This window comes from Pan paniscus, chromosome 12 (genome assembly GCF_029289425.2).
Source record: "Pan paniscus chromosome 12, NHGRI_mPanPan1-v2.0_pri, whole genome shotgun sequence".
Classification (NCBI taxonomy): Eukaryota; Metazoa; Chordata; class Mammalia; order Primates; family Hominidae; genus Pan; species Pan paniscus.
Genome location: NC_073261.2, coordinates 57,120,830 through 57,141,431, shown reverse-complemented (window position 1 = coordinate 57,141,431; position 20,602 = coordinate 57,120,830).

The following is a 20,602-nucleotide window of genomic DNA, read 5'->3' as shown; positions in this document are numbered from 1 at the left end:
TACCTCCAACACACACATCCTCCCAGCATCCCAGACACATCCTCCCAACCAGTTCTGGACATGACTACCTGGATATTGTGCAGTCACCTCAATTGCACCATGCTCAACACTGAGTCATTCTCTTTCTCTTCTCCAGGCATGTTCATCTTGCATTCTCAAATTTAGCAAACTACCAGTGGCTCAGCCACCTAATCCTGACCCTAATTTTCTCCTAACTCCTACATCTAGTCAGTGACCATGTTCTGTTGATTTGACCTCTGACATAACTCGATGGCCTCTTCCATTGCAGCCCTTTCCACTTCTAAATTCAAGAACCATCATCTGTTGTTGGTACATAGAATAATCATTCCCTAACTTGCTCTCTGCACTCCCTGGCTCTGGTCTAACACTCTCTCAAATGGTGGCTCCAGAGTCATGGCTCTAAAACGCAGCATTGATCATTTTATTCACCTACCTTAAAGTCTGTGTGCAGGAAAAAACCCAAACTCCTTACTAAAATGCTTATTATCTTTCCCTCATCACCAAAGAAATGCAAATCAAAACCACCATGAGGTAGCATGTCACCCCAATTAAAATCAATTTCATAAAAAAGACAAGGAATAACAGAAGCTGGCAAGAATATGGAGAAAGGGGAACCCTCATACACTCTTGGTGGGAATGTAAATTAGTACAATCTCTATGGAAAACAGTATGGCAGTTCCTCAAAAAGCTAAAAATAGAACTACCACGTGATCCAGCAATCTCACTACTGGGTATATATGCAAAAGAAAGGAAATCAATATATTGAAGAGATACCTGGACTCCCATGTTTATTGCAGCACTACTCACAATAGCCAAAATACTGAATCAACCTAAGTGCTCATCAGCAAATGAATGGATAAAGAAAATGTGTATTATTCATCCATAAAAATGAGCAGGACATGAGATGCTACGTTTGCAGCAACATGGATGGAACTGGAGGTTGTTATGTTAAATGACATAAGCCAGGTACAGAAAGACAAATATCACATGTTTTCACTCATATTTGGAAGCTAAAAAAGTGAATCTCATGAAGATGGAGAGTAGAATGATGGTTACCAGAATCCTAGAAATGTAGAGAAGTGGAGAGGTATGAAGAGAGGTTGATTGATGTGTACAAAAATATAGTTAGATAGAAGAAATAAGACCTGGTGTGAACACTATTTTCAAAACAGCTAGAAGAGAATAATTTAAATGTTCCTTGCATAAATAAAACAAATGTTTAAGATAATGAATATCCCAATTACCCTGATTTGAAAATTAAACATTATATGAATGAATCAAAATATCGCATGTGCCCCCAAATACGTGCACCTATTATGTGTCAATTAAAAAAAAATAAAAATAAGACCATATCACCTAACCCCTGACAAAAAAAATGAACTCTAAGCCAGACTGCCAGGGATTGAATCCCAGCTCTCTGACTTATTAACTAAGGGATCTTAAGGTCATGTAAGTCTGTGCCTTAGTTTCCCCATCTGTAAATATAAATAGTGATTGCACATGTATGATGTGTTGGCTGCCATTATTAACTCTCCAGTCTCACTTCTCACCGTTCCTCCACAAGTACCCTATGCTCTGTCCCTAAAATCACCAAGTTCTGTCATGACTGCACACTTAGGTACTTGCTGGCCCATTTGCCCGGAATGCCTGCCTTCCCCCTTGTAAGCCTGGATAACTCTAATTTAAAGCTTAAATATCACTTTCTCTGTGATACCTTCCCTGATTTCTTCTATTCTGGTATATCTGTATCATACCACTCACAGTAAAATCTTATTCTTTAGTCTCTACCCAACCCCCACCTTCCTGACAGGAAGGAACCATGACTTATTCATCTTTGTTTTTCCAGCATTTTGCACAAAACCATATACATAGTAGAATCATGGTAGCTAACAGCATGAATAACTTAAAAGTAGGTAACCTGGGCCTCAAAAATATGAATTGATTAGCTAACTTTTCTCAATACTTTTCCAGGCTTCCACATAATAGCAGTGCCACAGCTAGAAAGAATGACAGGACATAAAAATGCATTGAACTATATAACTAGAATGCAGAGCTGTCAAGGAACCCAACCAAGATCTTTCCACTATACCTGTTGAAACTAACAGAGTTTCTAATTCAAGATAGCACACTGCCTTGCAAGACCACATTAAAATGACAGTAAAAATATCTAAAAGTCCATCACCATGAAGAAAGTGGGAGTAGTCACCAAGGGACAATAGATTTCAATAAATTTCTGAAAAATAAAAAACAATACTTAAGGAGCTGACAAAAGATGAAACAAGACAGAGGATGCTGCAGCCTATAAGACTGATGAGTGGAGGTAGGGGGCAGCTACAGAGGAAGTCCTCTGTCCTGAACAGCCCCAGAGAGACTCCCAACTCAGAAATGCCAGGTGCTAGGGTGGGAGTGGGATGAAGGGCTGAAATCAAAGAGATCAGTGAAAGTCTATATGTAGAGCAGTCGTCCTCAACTCATCTCCTACCTCCACCATGTACAGAATTCCCAGCAGGCTGGTGTACTGTAATAACCACCTCCCTACTCCAAACAAACAAAGCACAAGGTTCTTCTCTTTGGGAGGGGTAAAACTGGGAGAAGCTACAGCAGCTGGTGTAGGGCATTTGGAGTTTTCTTGCTAAGGTTCAACTTCCTGCCCACTGTCCTTAAAGGAAAGCCTACCTGTTGACAAGCTCCGCTTCCACACACAGATTCACAATCACCTTTTCTTATTGCCTCATTCTCAAATATAACCAAACAACTAAAACCTCATTATACACTTGAGGGAAGCCTATATCGTAAAATAAAAAGACCGATGCAAACAACCAGAAATGGGTAATTCAAAAGGCAGAAGAGAAGGAGATCTCTAACTAATGTACTCAGAGAGATTTGAGACAATGTCACACAAGATATAACAAAAGACTATTCATCTAAGGAGCAATCTAAGAAAAGAGAAAAAATCATCAGAATGATTGGAAAATAATGTTTGGGAAATTTTCCATCAGGGAGAACAAAAGGAAATCTTAATTTTTTAAAAAAATATATAAGACAAGGCTGGGCGCGGTGGCTCATGCCTGTAACCCCAGCACTTTGGGAGGCCAAGGCGGGCAGATCACAAGGTCAGGAGTTCGAGACCAGCCTGGCCAATATGGTGAAACCCCATCTCTACTAAAAATACAAAAATAAATTAGCCGGGCATGGTGGCAGTCACCTGTAATCCCAGCTCCTCAGGAGGCTGAGGCAGGAGAAGCGCTTGAACCTGGGAGGCAGAGGTTGCAGTGAGCCAAGATCATGCCACTGCACTCCAGCCTGGGTAACAGAGCAAGACTCCATCTCAAAAAAAAAAGCATATATATATATATATATATATATATGACAAAAAGAACCAACCGAGAAATGTTCATCATCTGACTGGTAAAAGTCCCAAAGGAAGAAGAGAGAATATAGGAAACAGAAGGAGGAGAATTGTTTTTAAAATAGTACCCCAAAATCCCCAAGTTGAAAGACACAAGTCTTTAGACTGAAGGATCAACAAAGTACACTGCACAAGAGAATAGATAAAGATTGATAGCTAGACAGATAGACAGACAGACATATTATGAAATTTCAAGACCCCCCAAGGATAAAGAGAAAATGCTAAAAGCTTCCCAAAAGGTTTTAAAAAGTTGTCTACAGGAGAACAATAACTAGATCGGTATGAGACCTCTCAACAGAAATCTTAGATTCTAAAAAGCAGTGGAACAAAGGCTTCAAACTCCTGAGAAAAAAAAAATCACTTTCAACTTAGAATTCTATACCTTGCCAAGTATAAAATTAGGACAAAGACATTTTCAGACCTGGCAGGAACGAAAAATTTACTACCTTTTAATGAATATACTTGATGATATAGTCCAGCAAAATAAGACAATTAAAAAAGAAAGGATAAGACACGGGACCCAGAAAGCAATAGATCCAATGCAAGAGGTTAAACTTCCAACCTCCACCTCCAAGGCTCAAGGGATCCTCCCACCTCAGCCTCCTGAGTAGCTAGAACTACAGGTGCACACCACCACACCCAGCAAGTTTATTTTTGTAGTGACTGAGTCTCACTATGTTGCCCAGGCTGGTCTCGAACTCCTGGGCTCAAGTGAATTCAAAGGAAATTCTAAGGAATTCAAAAAATTGAAAGGAATGTTTAAAGGCATAAACTCAGAAAAAGAGATGATAGGATATCAAGGGTGGGAGAAAGAAAAATAAAAAGATTAAAATATTCCAAAATTGATTGTGGTGATGGATGCACAACTCTCTGAATATACTAAAAGCTACTGAGTTGTACACCTTAAATGAATAAATTGTATGGTCTATAAATTATATGTCAACAAATCTGTCTCAAGAAAAGACAAGAATGTGAGATGAGAAAAAGCAACAAAATTTCAGAAATTGAATGGCAGATGGACGAGTGATAAATAATCAGAGACCCCCCCAAAAAAAACTGAATTCCACGCTCACAGTAGAGAAAGCCTCAATGAAGCATCATTTACACGTTGGATGAAACAAAAGATTTGGAATCCAGGGACCTTGGGAAATAGAAGTGAGAGAGAGGGGAAGATAGGAGGTTGACAAATTAAGAATCAGTGAAACCCTCAAATGCCCTCCTCCACGCCACACAACTGGACAGCTACCAGTGGTGTTTTTGTCATCATGTTGATATAAACAGAAACACTGTGTTAACCAAGATATCTGTAACTCTCTGTGAGAAGGATGAGGGGTGGGAAGTGCATATTTGGTATGGTGGGGGCCAAGGCAGTTAGAGGGAAGATAGTTAAAGCCTCATCTTTTTTTAATGGGAAGTCAATAGTAAATGCCTAAAACTAAGTAATGAAGAAATAACATTGCAAACAAATAATTTAGCAATATGGAAGAAAATATCACACTGTTTGAAAGTAATGGCCTTCAGGAAGTGAGACACTGGTGGCAGTTGGAAGGGGGGAGTCAGGAGACTATTGTTTTTTGTTGTTTTTTTTTTTTTTAAGACAGAGTCTCGCTGTCTCCCAGGCTGGAGTGCAGTGGTGCAATCTCGGCTCACTATAACCTCCGTCTCCCAGGTTCAAGCTATTCTCCTGCCTCAGCCTCCCAAGTAGCTGGGATTACAGGCATGTGCCACCACACCTGGCTCATTTTTGTATCTTTAGTAGAAACGGGATTTCACCATGTTGGCCAGGCTGGTCTCAAACCCCTGACCTCAGGTGATCCGCCCGCCTTGGCCTCCCAAAGTCCTGGGATTACAGGCATGAGCCACCGTGCCCAGCCTCCGCCTCCTTTTCTAACAGCTTGAAATATAATTTTTTTTAGTATACTGCAGCATGTATTTAATGAAAATATGATGTCAGCAAAGTAGAAGAAAGAACATCAACATTTTTGAGTGTATGTCAACACAGACAATATCTAAAGAAACAAGAATTTTTCTGCATATGTGACTTTGTAGACCAAAGACAGTAATCTGTGTTATTCTAAGAGCAGTGACTATATGGTTAGTAACTATTGTGATCAATAATTAACGCCACATGTCTATCCATTTAGGGATTATGTGTCTTCTCAAAGCCCTCGCAAATTGCTTTATTTGCCTAATAGGACTGAAATCACATCACATGTTTCACATTGCTGAAAAATGTCCAGCTCTGTATTGAGATATAATTTACATGCTGTAAAGTTCACCCATTTAAAGGGTACAACTCAATGGGTTTTAGTATATTCACAGAGCTGTGCAACCATCACCATAGTCTAGTTTTAGATCATTTCATCATCCCGAAAAGAAACCTGATACTGCTGTTTTAATAACAAGCCTTGTAAGGCATGGTAAAATAAAATAAAATAAAAACTAAATTAAAAGAAAGAAACCATTAAGAGTGGTTTCCTCTAGGAAGGAGAACATGGGGTGGTTGGTGATGACATGAGAAATGGAGGTTTTCATTGTTGGACTTTCTGTAATATTTTCTGCTTCTTTAAAAACCATTTATTTGTTCTGTTTTGATTTTATAATTTTCTTTAAAAGTTATAACAATTCCTTAAACACAAACTTAATGGAAAGTCAGGGATTAAATTAGTGGCAGTGTTCGCCAAAGACCTTTGGAAGTTGAAAGTGCTCTGCAGATTTGAGGAACTGTTGTCATTCCAGCATCACAGCAGAATTGGGTGGGGAAGAGATCACACAAGGTCATCAACTTGGGAACTGGGGCATAGCCACATAACACCTGCTGGAAGGTAGCCACCAGCTGGGATGATGGGGCTGTCCCCACAACAAAGGCCCCTTTTTGGAGATCCCTGGGGCTCAGGAGCCAGTGAGTCTGTCTTTGGGGAAGATAAGGCAGAGGGCCAACCCTCAGGACCCACGAGTGTGGCATGTCCATGACCAGAGACCAAGGCCAGGCTTGCGACATGAAAAGGTGAGTGTCAATGACCTAAGTATTAATAGAGAACTGTGGCATCATCTCACCCAGAACCATCTCTCCCCACATAGCAGGGTTCACTTTTCTTGAGATTAGGTCCATTTTATGTTTTACATTTCCCTTCACTTTTCAGAAAAATGGCCCCAAGTGGGACTGCCTTTTTTTAATTCCAAGGAACAGCACCGGCCACATCAGCACTGTTCTCGCCTCTGCCTCCAAGCTCTGTTTCTCATCTGGCTGCTGAGAGAAGTTGCTGTTGCTCTGCCAGCAAAATGTCTCTAGGAAGAAAGGAATGGAAAATATGAGGAAATTTCCTTCCAAAATCTCAAAGAATCCTCGCTCAGCATAACCAGTGAGAATTAGCTGCACAATGAACCACACCGGAAAAGGCGATCATAATCCCTCAGTGCCTGATGCCCACCCAGATTTACAGCAGGACCGCTCTTTGTGGATCCACAAAAGGTTACCACGTTGAGGGAGAGCTTCCCAAATGGGACCGAAGACATGAATCTCATAGGTGAGGACCCTCACTGGGGAGTCCTGATGGAGAGATGGGACCAGCCTCCCTGGAACCTGAATAAGGAATTTGAAGACTTGGACTTGGGGCTGGAAATGGTAAGACTGTTCTCAACCTTCGGACCCTGACAGGGCCTGCCCAGTCATGACCATCTCACACTTGTCCCTGGTGTAAGCCCCACCACCACCTGTTCCCAGGCTGTCAGAGGCACAGTCTTTAGGAACCCACCAGGGGTATAACAAATACACCCCAGGAAAGCTTGTCTGTTTTTGTTTCTTTGTTGTTTTATTTTTGTTTTTTGAGACAGAGACTCACTCTGTCACCCAGGCTGGAGTGCAGTGGCACAATCATGGCTCACTGCAGCCTCCACCTCCTGGGCTCAATCCTCCCACCTCAGCCTCCTGAGTAGCTGAATACAGGCATGCACCACCATGCCTAACTAATTTTTCTTTTTGGCTAACAATCTTTCATTCTTTTAATTTTTTATTATACTTTCAGTTCTAGGGTACATGTGCACAATGTGCAAGTTTGTTACATATGTATACATGTGCCATGTTGGCGTGCTGCACCCATTAACTCGTCATTTACATTAGGTATATCTCCTAATGCTATCCCTCCCCCAGCCCCCCACCTCCTGACAGGCCCTGGTGTGTGATGATCCCCTTCCTGTGTCCATGTGTTCTCATTGTTCAGTTCCCAACTATGAGTGAGAACATGCGGTGTTCGGTTTTCTGTCCTTGCGATAGTTTGCTCAGAATGATGGTTTCCAGTTTCATCCATGTCCCTGCAAAGGACATGAACTCATCCTTTTTTATGGTTGCATAGTATTCCACGGTATATATGTGCCACATTTTCTTAATCCAGTCTATTATTGATGGACATTTGGGTTGGTTCCAAGTCTTTGCTATTGTGAATAGTGCCACAATAAACATACGTGTGCATGTGTCTTTATAGTAGCATGATTTATAATCCTTAGGGTATATACCCAGTAATGGGATCGCTGGGTCAAATGGTATTCCTAGTTCTAGATCCTTGAGGAACTGCCACACTGTCTTCTACAATGGTTGAACTAGTTTGCACTCCCATCAACAGTGTAAAAGTGTTCCTATTTCTCCATATCCTTTCCAGCACCTGTTGTTTCCTTTTTAATGGTCACCATTCTAACTCATGTGAGATGGTACCTCATTGTGGTTTTGATTTGCATTTCTCTGATGGCCTGTGATGATGAGCATTTCTTCATGTGTCTGTTGGCTGCATAAAAGTCTTCTTTTGAGAAGCGTCTGTTCATATCCTTTGCCTACTTTTTGATGGAGTTGTTTGATTTTTTCTTGTAAATTTGTTTAAGTTCTTTGTAGATTCTAGATATTAGCCCTTTGTGAGATGGGTAGATTGCAAACATTTTCTTCCATTCTGTAGGTTGCCTTTTCACTCTGATGGTAGTTTCTTTTGCTGTGCAGAAGCTCTTTAGTTTAATTAGATCCCATTTGTCTATTTTGGCTTTTGTTGCCATTGCTTTTGGTGTTTTAGTCATGAAGTCTTTGCCCATGCCTCTGTCCTGAATGGTATTGCCTAGGTTTTCTTCTAGGGTTTTTACAGTTTTAGGTCTAACATTTAAGTCATGCCTAACTAATTTTTAAATTTTTTATAGAGATATGGTCTCACTACGTTGCCCAGGCTGGTCTCAAACTCCAGTCTCGAACTCCTGAGCTCAAGCAATCCTCCCACCTCTGCCTCCCAAAGTGCTAGGATTATAGGCATGAGCCACTGCACCTGACCTGCATTATTTTTTTAACCAGGACAACCGAGTAAAAGCTCTGTTATGAGAATGGGACATAGGAGAGGTAGATTTTGACTGGGAGGAAAGGAAAACCCAATAAGAGATCTTACATGGAGGGCAGCCCTGATAAGGAAACGTGGGACCCTGCTTTGGGCAACACTAAGTGGAGGAAATAACTAGAAGGAAATGGAATGTAAGTAATCCAATGCAGTAAATAACCAATAGAAAAAAGAAAATGATGCAATGACTGACAGCTCAGTTTTTCTTTATTTCATTTCATTCATTGACAGCCATTTTACTTGGAAATAAGAAAATTTATATGGAATATAAATATGCAAGTGAAGTACTGAGGATGATTTTCAGAACCTTCTTTGTAGATAATTACACCCAGGTGAGCCTCTTCTGAATGTCACCTTGAATTATAAATGCCTCCCTCTCTTCTATCCTCTTAGGCAATGAAGATACATGGTGCAGAAGTTTTGAAATCAGCCATATCTGGCTGAAAGTCCTGAATCTGCCATTTAGTGGCTGTGTGACCTTAGGAAAGTCACGCCACCTCTCTGAGCTTCAGTTTCTCCATCTGATTCATGGTAGTAGTAATGACAGCTAACACTTTCCTGATCATTTTCTATGTACCAATGTTGTAAATCGTCTACATCGATCAACTCTTTTCAACCTCATGACAAACTCATCATGTATATTGTTATGGGTTGAATGGTATTTCCCAAACATTTACATGTTGAAATCCTAACCCCCAGTATCATAGAATGTGGCCTTATTTGGATATAGGATGGTTGTGGAAGTAATTAGGTAATTTAAGATGACATTTTACTAGAGTAGGATGAGCCCCTAATCCAACATGACAGGTATTCTTACAAAAAGAGGAAATTTAGGCTGGGTGAAGTGGCTCACGCCTGTAATCCCAGCACTTTGGGAGTCTGAGGCAGGCGGATCATGAGGTCAGGAGTTTGAGACCAGCCTGGACCACATGGTGAAACCCTGTCTCTACTAAAAACACAAAAATTAGCTGGGCATAGTGGTGTGCACCTGTGATCTCAGCTACTCAGAAGGCTGAGGCAGGAGCATTTCTTGAACCTGGGAGGCAGAGGTTGCAGTGAGCTGAGATCATGCCACTGCACTCCAGCCTGGGCGACAGAGCAAGACTCTGTCTCAGAAAAAAAAAAAATTAAAAAAAAAAGGAAATTTGGACACAGAGACACACACATAGGGAGAATGCCATGTAAAGATTGAAACTATTTTGCCACAAGCCAAGAACTCCCAGAAGCTAGGAGAAAGGCCAGGAACAGGTCTTTCCCTGGTGCCTTCAGAGGGAGCACAACCCTGCTGACACCTTGATCTTGGACTTCTAGCCTGCAGAGCTGAGACAATAAATTCCTGTTGGTAAAGCCACTTGGTTTGTGGTACTTTATTACAGTAGCCCCAGCAAATACGTACAGTCATGCATGGTATAACAGCATTTCCATCAATGCAAATCACATATTCAATGATGGTCCCATAGATAAACAGTACCATATTTTTACTGTACCTTTTCTATGTTTAGATATGTTTGGATACATAAATACTTACCACTGTGCTATAACTGCCTACAGGATTCAGCACAGGAACATGTTGTATAGGTTTGTAGCCTAGGCATAAGACTATACCGAATAGCCTAGGCGTGTAGTAGGCTATACCACCTAGGTGTGTGTAAGTACACTCCTTGATGTCCATGCAATGGCAAAACCGCCTAATGACACGTTTCTCAAAACATATCCCCTTTATTAAGCAACCTGTGACTATATATATAGTCAGCCCTCCTTTTCCACAGTTCCACATTTGCAGATTTAACTATAAATCAAAAATATTCAGAAAAACAAAACAATAAAAAATACAATTTTGAAAAACTATACGGTATAGCAAGTACTTACGTAGCATGTACATTGTATTAGGTACTATAAGTAATCTGGAAATGATTTAAAGTGAGGATGTGCATAGGTTCTAAGCAAATACTAAGCTTTTGTTTTAAATATGAGACAGAATCTCCTCTGTTGCCCAGGCTGGAGTGTAGTGGCACAATCTCAACTCACTGCAACCTCCACCTGCTGGGCTCAGGCAACCTTCCCTGCCTCAGGCTCCCAAGTACCTGGGATTACAGGTGATCACCACCACACCTGGCTAATGTTTGTACATTTAGTAGAGATGAGGTTTTGCCATGTTACCCAGACTGGTCTTGAATTCTGGGGCTCAATCGATCCAACTGCCTCAGCCTCCCAAAGTGCTGGGATTACAGGCTTGAGCTACTGTGCCTGGCCTAAGCCATTTTATATAAGAGACTTAAGCACTGATAGACTTTGATATCCATGGAACCAATTTCCCCATAAATACTAAGGGACGACTGTATGTATATGTGTGTTATTACATTTCCATTTTACAGATAAGAAAAACAAAATGCAAGAACTTAAGGTCACACAGTAAGTAGGTGAGCTGAGAATTAAACATGATCAAAACCTTTACCTTAACCCTTACATTACATGATAGTGGTACTTCACTTAGTAGGATTGTCATAAAGACCAAGTGAGATAATTCATGCAAATATTTAGCTCTGTGACTAGCACATATTAAGCACTCAACAAATTTAGCTACTATTGTTTGTTGTGGTGGTTCTGTATCCAGAATTATACATTTAATATTCATCACAAATTCTTCAGTTGAGGTCCTATTATTCCTATATTATAGATTTTTAAAAAGTAAGACTCAGAATTAATGACGTGACTGGGATTTCAAAGCAAGTTCTTGCTCCAAAGAACTGTCTTGTTCCAAATCCAAACTAAACGACCCCTATTTTCTATTTATTAATCTCCTTCTAACTCTATTCAAGAAAAGAATTTCAATCTGCCCTTGTTGGAAAAATTCCAGCCAAGCTCAGGAGCTAGATTGTGGTGGTTCTTTTGGAGGATTATGATGAGAGACAGGTGAAGAGGGCCCCACCCCTGAGATGAAATGGGTCTGGCAGGCCTTGAAGCTGCTTGGATCTCTGCAGGCCTAAGTACTAGTTTACATGGATTATAATAGAGCTAGGCCTGGCTAGAGGACCCTAACAAATGATATAAACTAAAACCCATTATGCCACTAAAAATAAACTACCGAATTGAGTCAGAGAAAAATCTCTCCATTAAACAGGGCTTGATGAAATTCTAACAAAAGTTCACACACAAGACCCAAAGACACAAGCAATACGAAAAAGATAAACAAATTTGACTCAAATCGAATTTTTTAAGTATTTTTAAGCAGAGGAAACTGTAACTAAGGCATCCTAGGCAAATGCAGCCTGGAAGTTGGCATTCACAGTGAGTATAACCGACAAGGAAGTGGTATCCAGAAAAACGTCTTTAAAACTCCTACAAGTCAGTAAAAATAAGAAAAACTGCTCACCAGGAAAAACTGGGCCCAGATGTTCAGGCCTCCACCATAAGATCACAGGAAGGTTTGCATTTCACATCCTGTTTCTCAAGAAATATGGCCTACGCTTCTGTATTAGTCCGTTTTCAAACTGCTATAAAGATACTACTCAAGACTGCATAATTTATAAAGGAAAGAGGTTTTTAATTGACTCACAGTTCCACTTGGCTGGGGAGGCCTCGGGAAACTTACAATCATGGCGAAAGGGGAAGCAGGTGTGTCTTACATGGCAGCAGGGTAGAGAGATAGTGTGAGAGCACAGGAAAAGCTACCATTTATAAAACCATCAGATCTCATGAAAATTCACTCACTATCACGAGAACAGCATGGAGGAAACCACCCCCATAATCCAATCACTTCACTCCTTCCACACATGGGGATTACAATCAGAGATGAGACTTGGGTGAGGACACAGAGCCAAACCATATCACCTTCAACTGAGCAATCTGCTCCTAGGTGTACATACCCTAACCCTCCAGGAGACATGAATCAGAATGTTCCCTGCAGCATTATTTGTAATAATGAGCAATAAAAACACCTAGATGGATAAACAATTGGTGGCATATTCACAAAAATGAACTAGAGATAGTGGTATCTGCATGGATACATCTCATAAATAGTTTAAAAAAGCAAATGGCATTTATTGTATCATTTACAGTATATAAAGTTTACAAAGATACAAAACAATGTTACATATTGCTTAGAGCTAATAGGATATGTAATCAATCTACGAATATATACGGAAACATGGTAACACCAACCTCAAACTAGAGAGGAGGGCAGGTAATGGGATGGGGAGGGGATACAGGGAGTTTTAAATACATTTTTTAAATTCCTTAAGCTAGATGGTGGGTGCATCGGTATCCATTAAATTATTCTCTAGGCCGGATGCAGTGGCTTATGCCTGCAATCCCAGCACTTTGGGAGGCCGAGGCGAGCAGATCACTTGGGGTCAGGAGTTTGAAATCAGCCTGGCAAACATCGTGAAACTCCATCTCTACTAAAAATACAAAAATTAGCCAGGCGTGGTGGCATGCGCCTGTAAACCCAGCTGCTCGGGAGGCTGAGGCAGGAGAATCCTTTGAACCCAGGAGGCGGAGCTTGCAGTGAGCCAAGATTATGCCACTGTACTCCAGCCTGGGCGACAGAGCAAGACTCCATCTCAAAAAAAAAAAAAAAAAAAGGGCCAGGGGCAGTGGCTCACGCCTGTAATCCCAGCACTTTGGGAGGCTGAGGCGGGTGGATCACGAGGTCAGGAGATCGAGACCATCCTGGCTAACACAGTGAAGCCCCATCTCTACTAAAAAAAATACAAAAAAATTAGCCGGGCATGGTGGCAAGCATCTGTGGTCCCAGCTACTCGGGAGGCTGAGGCAGGAGAATGGCATGAACCTGGGAGGCAGAGCTTGCAGTGAGCCAAGATCGCACCACCACACTCCAGCCTGGGCGACACAGCAAGACTCCATCTCAAAAAAAAAATTAAAATTAAAAAAAAATAAATTATTCTCCAAACTTTTAGTAAGTCTGACATTTTTCATAATTAACGTAAAATCTTTTCTAATGAGAATTGTAGGGCCAGAGGCACAGAGGGTTCCTGGGGAAAGAATGTTCAATAAACAGCAAGCAGCAACTTTTTCCTGTGTCAAGTCTATTGGTCCTGCCAGGTGCCAGGAGCTGGAGGGTGATGAAAATGTTCAGACTCATTGCTGCCCTCAGATGGCTTGTGATCTAACTGGATAAGAATCAAATCAGTGGCAATGCCAGTCAGGAGTGAAGCAACAAGGCCACAACAATATGTGGCAGTCACTCACCAGCCACCAGCCCACAGGAGCAGAGGCTCCTGGGACATCTGGCCACAGAGAAGTCAACACAACCGGCTCCTAAGCTGCAAGCTTCTTGAAGACATCTGAGTCCCTGTTCCCTCCCTACCCACATCTCCGTACTTTTTATGGTTGGTTACATTTTTTGTTTTGTTTTGTTTTGTTTTAGAGACAGTGTCTCGCTATGTTGCCCAGGCTGGTCTCAAACTCCTGGGCTCAAGTGATCCTCTCTCATCAGCCTCCCGAGTAGCCAGGATTACAGGCAAATGCCATGCTGTTGGTGAAATTTTAATTTTTTATTTTTAATTATGATATATTTCAAGCATATGAAAAGGCACAGATGTAATGAACACCCGAGGACATCCTAGACAACAGATGTTAACATCATTTGCATTTGTTTTGGATATATTTTGTAATATATCAACATAGATGGAGCAAATCCTCACACCCTGACCCCAAGTCTTCCCATTCCCTCCCACGCCGAAGGGAACCACTGTTCTAACACTATTTATCTCTCCCATGCATACTTTTGGACCTATAAACAGAGAATATTGTAAGACAATGTAGTAAAACAATAGATTTCACACTTTTTACCACACTCAATCCATGAAAAGCATTTTATACTTTGACCCTGTAAACATGCATGCAGACACACACACGTGCATGCATATACGTAGACATATATACCTGTGTATGTGAGCGCATATGTAATCTGAAACAAAATTTTCATGAAATAACACTCTTAACTACTTGCGGTACATTCTGATTTTTTTTTTTTTTTTTAAGATGGAGGCAAGAGAATCATTTGAACCCAGGAGGCGGAGGTTGCAGTGAGCGGAGATTGCACCACTGCACTCCAGGTTGTGTTACAGAGTAAGTATCTTCCCATTTTCATGAAGTCAAATTTATCAAGTTTCTTTTTTGCCTATGCTGTCCAGTTTAAAACATTTTTCCATATCCTGAAGTTGTAACAATTAGTCCATGTTTTCTTAACATTTTAAAATTTTACATTCTATACTTAGATTTTAATCCAGCTGGAATTGTGTATATATGCATGTGCACACATGTGTTATGTATAGTGAGGTGGGAATCCTATTTTTTCTTTTTTCATAGTTTATTGTTCAAGACCAATTTATTATTCTTTCTTCATACTGCTTTGAATGCTACTTGTGTCATAAACCAAATTCTTAATATACATAAGTCTTTTTCTACACTCTCCAGGCTGCCCCATTGGTAGCTTTTTCTATTTCTATGCCAATATTACACTGTTTAAGTTTCTATAGCTTGTAAAATTTTTTGAAATCTGAGAGGGCATATTTCTCATTATCAGCATTATTATGATTAAGATTTTTGAAATTTATTACCATTTCCTCTTTTATATGAATTTTTGGACCTATTTTGTCAAGTTCTGTGAAAAACTCTCTTGGACATTTTTGTTAGAATTGAATTAACTTTAATTTGATTTGGACAAAAATTGACATTTTATGTACAAAGACTTTTTATCCATGAATATATTTTGTCTCCCAACTACCTGGTCTTGTTTTATGTCTTTCAAAAAATTGTTTTCATCTTTTCTTTAAAGGTCTTATCCTCATATTTCTTTCTAGAAGTTCATAGTGTTTTTATTTTTTATTGATATATAATAGATGTGCATATTCAGTTTTTGTTGTTGCTATTGTTTTAAATGTATTTTAAGTAAATTTTCTAAATTTTGCTACTGATTATTTTGGTTTTATTGTCGTTGTTGCTTTGAGACAATGTCTCGCTCTGTCAGCCAGGCTGGAGTGCAGCAGTGCAATCACAGCTCACTGCAGCCTTGATCTCCTGGGCTCAAGCCACCCTCCCACCCCAGCCCCCTGAGTAGCTGGGACCACAGGCACATGCTACCATGTCTGGCTAATTTTGTTTTGTGGGGTTTTTTTGTAGAAACGGGGTTTCACCATGTTGTCCAGGCTGGTCTTGAACTCCTGGGTTCAAGCAATCCACTTTCCTCAGCCTCCCAAAGTGATGGGATTACAGACGTGAGCCACCCCTAGCCTTTACTGATTATTTTGTATATTGCTCGTTTCCAGTAACCTTACTAAACAGTCTTGTTATTTCTAATATTTTACCTGTAGGTTCTCATAAATGTTCTATTTTGGCCATCAAATAATCTCAAATAATGATGATTTTTTTTCTTTTCAGCTTTTTCTTTTTTCTACAACCATGACAATCCCAACTCAGCTCATAGGGACTAACAAGAAAGTGGACTCTACAGTCTCTATAGCAACACTGGAGTGGAGGAGGCAAGCTAACTCTAAGTTGTTATGTTGATGGTGGCTGATCATCAGGCATGTTTAGTACCAAAGTTCTCGAACATGTATGCTTGAGTGTACACCCTACATGATTTCCTTGTAATGTTCTTTTTCCATCCCATGACTCCACCCAAATTCTCCACTCACTGTCTCCCACTGTATGGTTTTATGGGGCTGCTCATCCAAGGACCGTACTGGTACAGTATTCTCAATTCCTTCCATTATCATATTGTTATAATAAAAATGTTATTTTTGTATCCTAGGTAACCCAATTTGGTGTCTGCATTGTTTTTCCTTCATGATAATCCTAATGCCAGCTGGCATATTTTATAAGGGTATATAAAATGTACTAAGTTCAGTGGGCTGACATACACAAGAACAAGATGTAAGCATTCTGTTTTCTCTTTCCAAGACCTGTATTTTGGAATTTTTTACTTTGAGTTGCTTTTTTTAGGGACTGGTGGAGGTGTTGTTGAATTGTTGGTGTTGTATGTTTGTGTTTTATTTTGGTGACAACCTGTTATCCTCAGTTTTAGTCTACTTATTTCTGAAATCTGAACATAAACACAAATATGTTTCATTGTCAGTGTTACTCCCATTCCTTTTCATAATGTATTATTCTTTCATTGTGGCTTTTTTGTTTTTTATTTATTTGTTGAAACAGAGTCTTGCTCTCTTGTCCAGGCTGGAGTGCAGTGGCAATCACAGCTTCTTGCAGCCTTGACCTCCTGGGCTCAAGCAACCCTCCCATGTCAGCCTACTGAGTCGCTGGGACTACAGGTGTATACCACACCAGCTAGTTTTTTATTTTTTGTAGAGGCAGGGCCTCCATATGTCACCCAGACTGGTCTCAAACTTCTGGGCTCAATTGATCCTCCTGCCTCCTGCCTCAATCTCCCAAAGTGCCGGGATTATAGGTGTGAGCCACCACACCCAGCCTTTGTATCTCTTTAATCATTTAAACATCCCTATCTTTGATGGTCTCTTTCAAATTGTTTTTCTATGATCTAGGGTTTGAGGTTGCTGACCTCCCTACAAGTGTCTGAAAACTCTTGTTTATGGTGGGTCTATCAGATATATTGTAATTTTTTACTAAACGCTCATCTTCAACTGAGCTTGATTTTTCAATGGAAATCTTTTATGACCAGAGTGATTTTCCATCTATGTCAGCATGTATCCTCAGCAGTAACATACACAGGCCCACTCTTCACGTGCATCTCTTAATTTATGATGTTCATAACTCACAGACAGTATAAATTCAGTCTTCAAACCTCTCAAAGCATACACTTGGGATTTTACTTTCTCACAAAAGGATTTTATTTTTTCACCCAGAACCTAAGCACAAGCAAACTTTCTTGGCATCTTCCCGATTCAATGGGTGGATTTTTTATCCTAGTCCCTCTTTCCCTAAGAGTTCAGTCCTGCAATTGCTCCAGGTTTTGCTTTCTTGTTTAGGCTCGTGCATGGCACTAGCCCAAGCCTCTGATTCTCATCTCTGCATGGACCTTACCCCAGCCTAATAACAGCACAGACACATCCACACCCCAGGTCTGCTGTGGAGCTGCTCACCACTTCCAGCTATGTTTTTCCATTCCCTCTTCAGTCCCAGCAATTGGACTAATTTGGTTTCCCTTCATCCCGCATTTCTGTGTGTTTGGAGTAGGAGGGTTCCACATTAGTCTGCTCCTCTCCAGCCCCATTTTCCTCCTCAGAGGCCCTCAAAACCAACCAGGCCTTAAAACCTCTGATAGAAGCCAGAATCAGATGCCTGTGGGGTCTAGGGTAAACCCTGCCTGCAGAAAGTATCTCCAGAATTTGGCTGAAATCTTTCTGGGAAGAAGAGACTGAGCTTGTTTGATTATTAACTGGACAATTTCTGCTTAACAACTACCTTTCTGTTCTTGTGCTGGAACAGAACCAGAATGCTTCTTCCCTGCCAATTTCAGGGGATGAGATCATCTTTGCAAGGCCCTTGGAGAGACATTAAGTCAGGGATCTTTTGCAAAAGAAATGCATGTGGCATGTGAGATTTGAAAGAACTATGGGTCCTTTCCTTGAAAAACAAACCCAATGGGGTTTTGTTGTTGTTTTTTTGGGTAGGAAGCTTCCCAGTTTTTTGTTTCTGCTTTTAAATAAAAGTAGCAATAAGCCAGGGAGATTGGCCCTTTGTGGAGGGAACACATATCTACATGGGTGCAGGTGAAGAGTCACAGCTGAATACTCTGGCAGTGTTTGAAACTGTTTCTTTCAAACAGGATTGGTGTGCAAAGTCAAGAGGAAAGTCAGCAAGTATCTCAGGAAAGGACAGTCATGGAAAACAGAGCCCAGATTTTAAAGTCCGCGAGGGAGACCCACACCATACAGACTCTCTAAGTAATGGCTTTCTTCCACATAGACGTGAATGTTTAAAGGCCAGTGAACACCACCCCTATGCACTCAGGCCTAAGCTTAATCAGCCCAAGGCTAAGTGTGCAGAAATCTCCTTAATAGAATTCCTGGCTTTAGATTTACTGACATCTTCCCTCCATGGTCTTGTGCCAAGGAAAAGTTTGGGTAGTCTGTCATCCACACCTTGGTGTGAATTTAACCCAATGTATTATTTGTCCAAAGATGTTGTCTTTTGAAGATTATAATCTCAGTGAGATAAAGATTTGCCTAAAATTATATGGTGCAGAGCAAGACCCTTCAACTCCAAATCCCAAGTTCTTTCCTTAGGAAGAACGGGATGGAGCCTCTTCACTGGGCTATGAGGTCCGGCCAAGCCTGCAGTCTCATGCTTTCTCAGACTATGGGTATGACTGCTCTGAGCAAGCAGTGATAATAAACATGCCCAGGGTCGATTTCTGCCACCTCAGCCTCTGAATTCACATCTCCCACAAGTTACTTCTTTCCTCTAAGGGATTTCTACTTCATGATAAAATGTCTTTAGGGAACCATTAGCGAATTCCTTGCTATCCCTTAGGGACCTTTCAGCATCCCAGGGAAACAACCAAAGGAATTTTCCTCAAACAGTTTCATTCACATCAGTCCAAATCCCAAGGTACTAAACTCTCAGGAGTGTGTTAATCTCACAAAGAGCTTCTATAAAGTTTCTGGAACCCCGTCCACAATTTCTGCTGATGGGTGAGTCTATGGGCCCATGTTTGTAACGCATGACCCCACACTCCGGCCAGAGCTGACCGAAACCTGAGTGGAGACCTGGCCCAGGAGAAACAAATTCACTGGTTGGCCTGAGCCACTTAGATTCTCCCTCTCAAAAGAGAGGCCCCGAGGATAAGATGGAGCGAGGCACTGGATCTGGAATTCCGTGTCATGCCAGAGCCAGTCATGTCATACCAGTGCCATGGTGAACTGAGCCAAATGCAAGGTGCAGCCAGATGCCCATACACCTGGGAAGGCGGGCCGCACCTCATCCTGAGGTCAGCCAGAGCCAGCAGGCAAACCACATGAGGATTCACATGCTTCATCCTGCACCAGATACCAGGTAGGAACAGAGGAGGGCAAACAGAGAGATCCTGGAGGACGAGTAATTACCCCACAAAGGCAAAGGCCCTCACAATTACAATGCATTTGGTGTTGACGGCTGCCACAGAAGTGGTTGTGAGGGCAGAGGGAATGAGCAAATGCATGAAGGGTAGCCACATGGTGAGAGCAATTAGGAACCACGTAACATGGTGTCTTAGTCTGTTTGGGCTGCTATAACAAAATACCATAGGCGGGGTAATTATTTATGAACAACAGAAAATGTATTGCTCACAGTTCTGGAGGCTGAGAGGTCCAAGACTGTGGCACCAGCAGACTCAGTTTCTGGTGAGGGCTCTCCACGTCAAAGACGGCATCTTGTTGCTGCGTCCTCACATGGTGGAACAGGTGAGGCAGCTCCCTTCAGCCTCTTTTATAAGGCCTCTAACCCCACTCGTGAGGGCTCTGACCTCATGACCTAATCACTTTCCAAAAGGCCCACCTGTTACACGATCGCATTGGAGAGTGGCTGCCGATACGTGATTTTTAGAGGCACATCAAATTCAGGTCATAGCGTATGCAAAAGGCCACCTGGCTGTCACCTCACTTTCCATTTTTCTCCAGATACTTCTTTTTTATTTTATTTTTGAAATAGGGTCTCTCATTCTGTCACCTAGGCTGGAGTGCAGTGGTGCAATCACAGCTCATTTGCAACACTGACCTCCCAGGCTCAGGTGGTCCTCCTACCTCAGCCTCCCAAGTAGCTGAAACTACAGGCGCACGGCACCATGCCCAGCTAATTTTTTGCATTTTTAGTAGAAATGGGGTTTCAC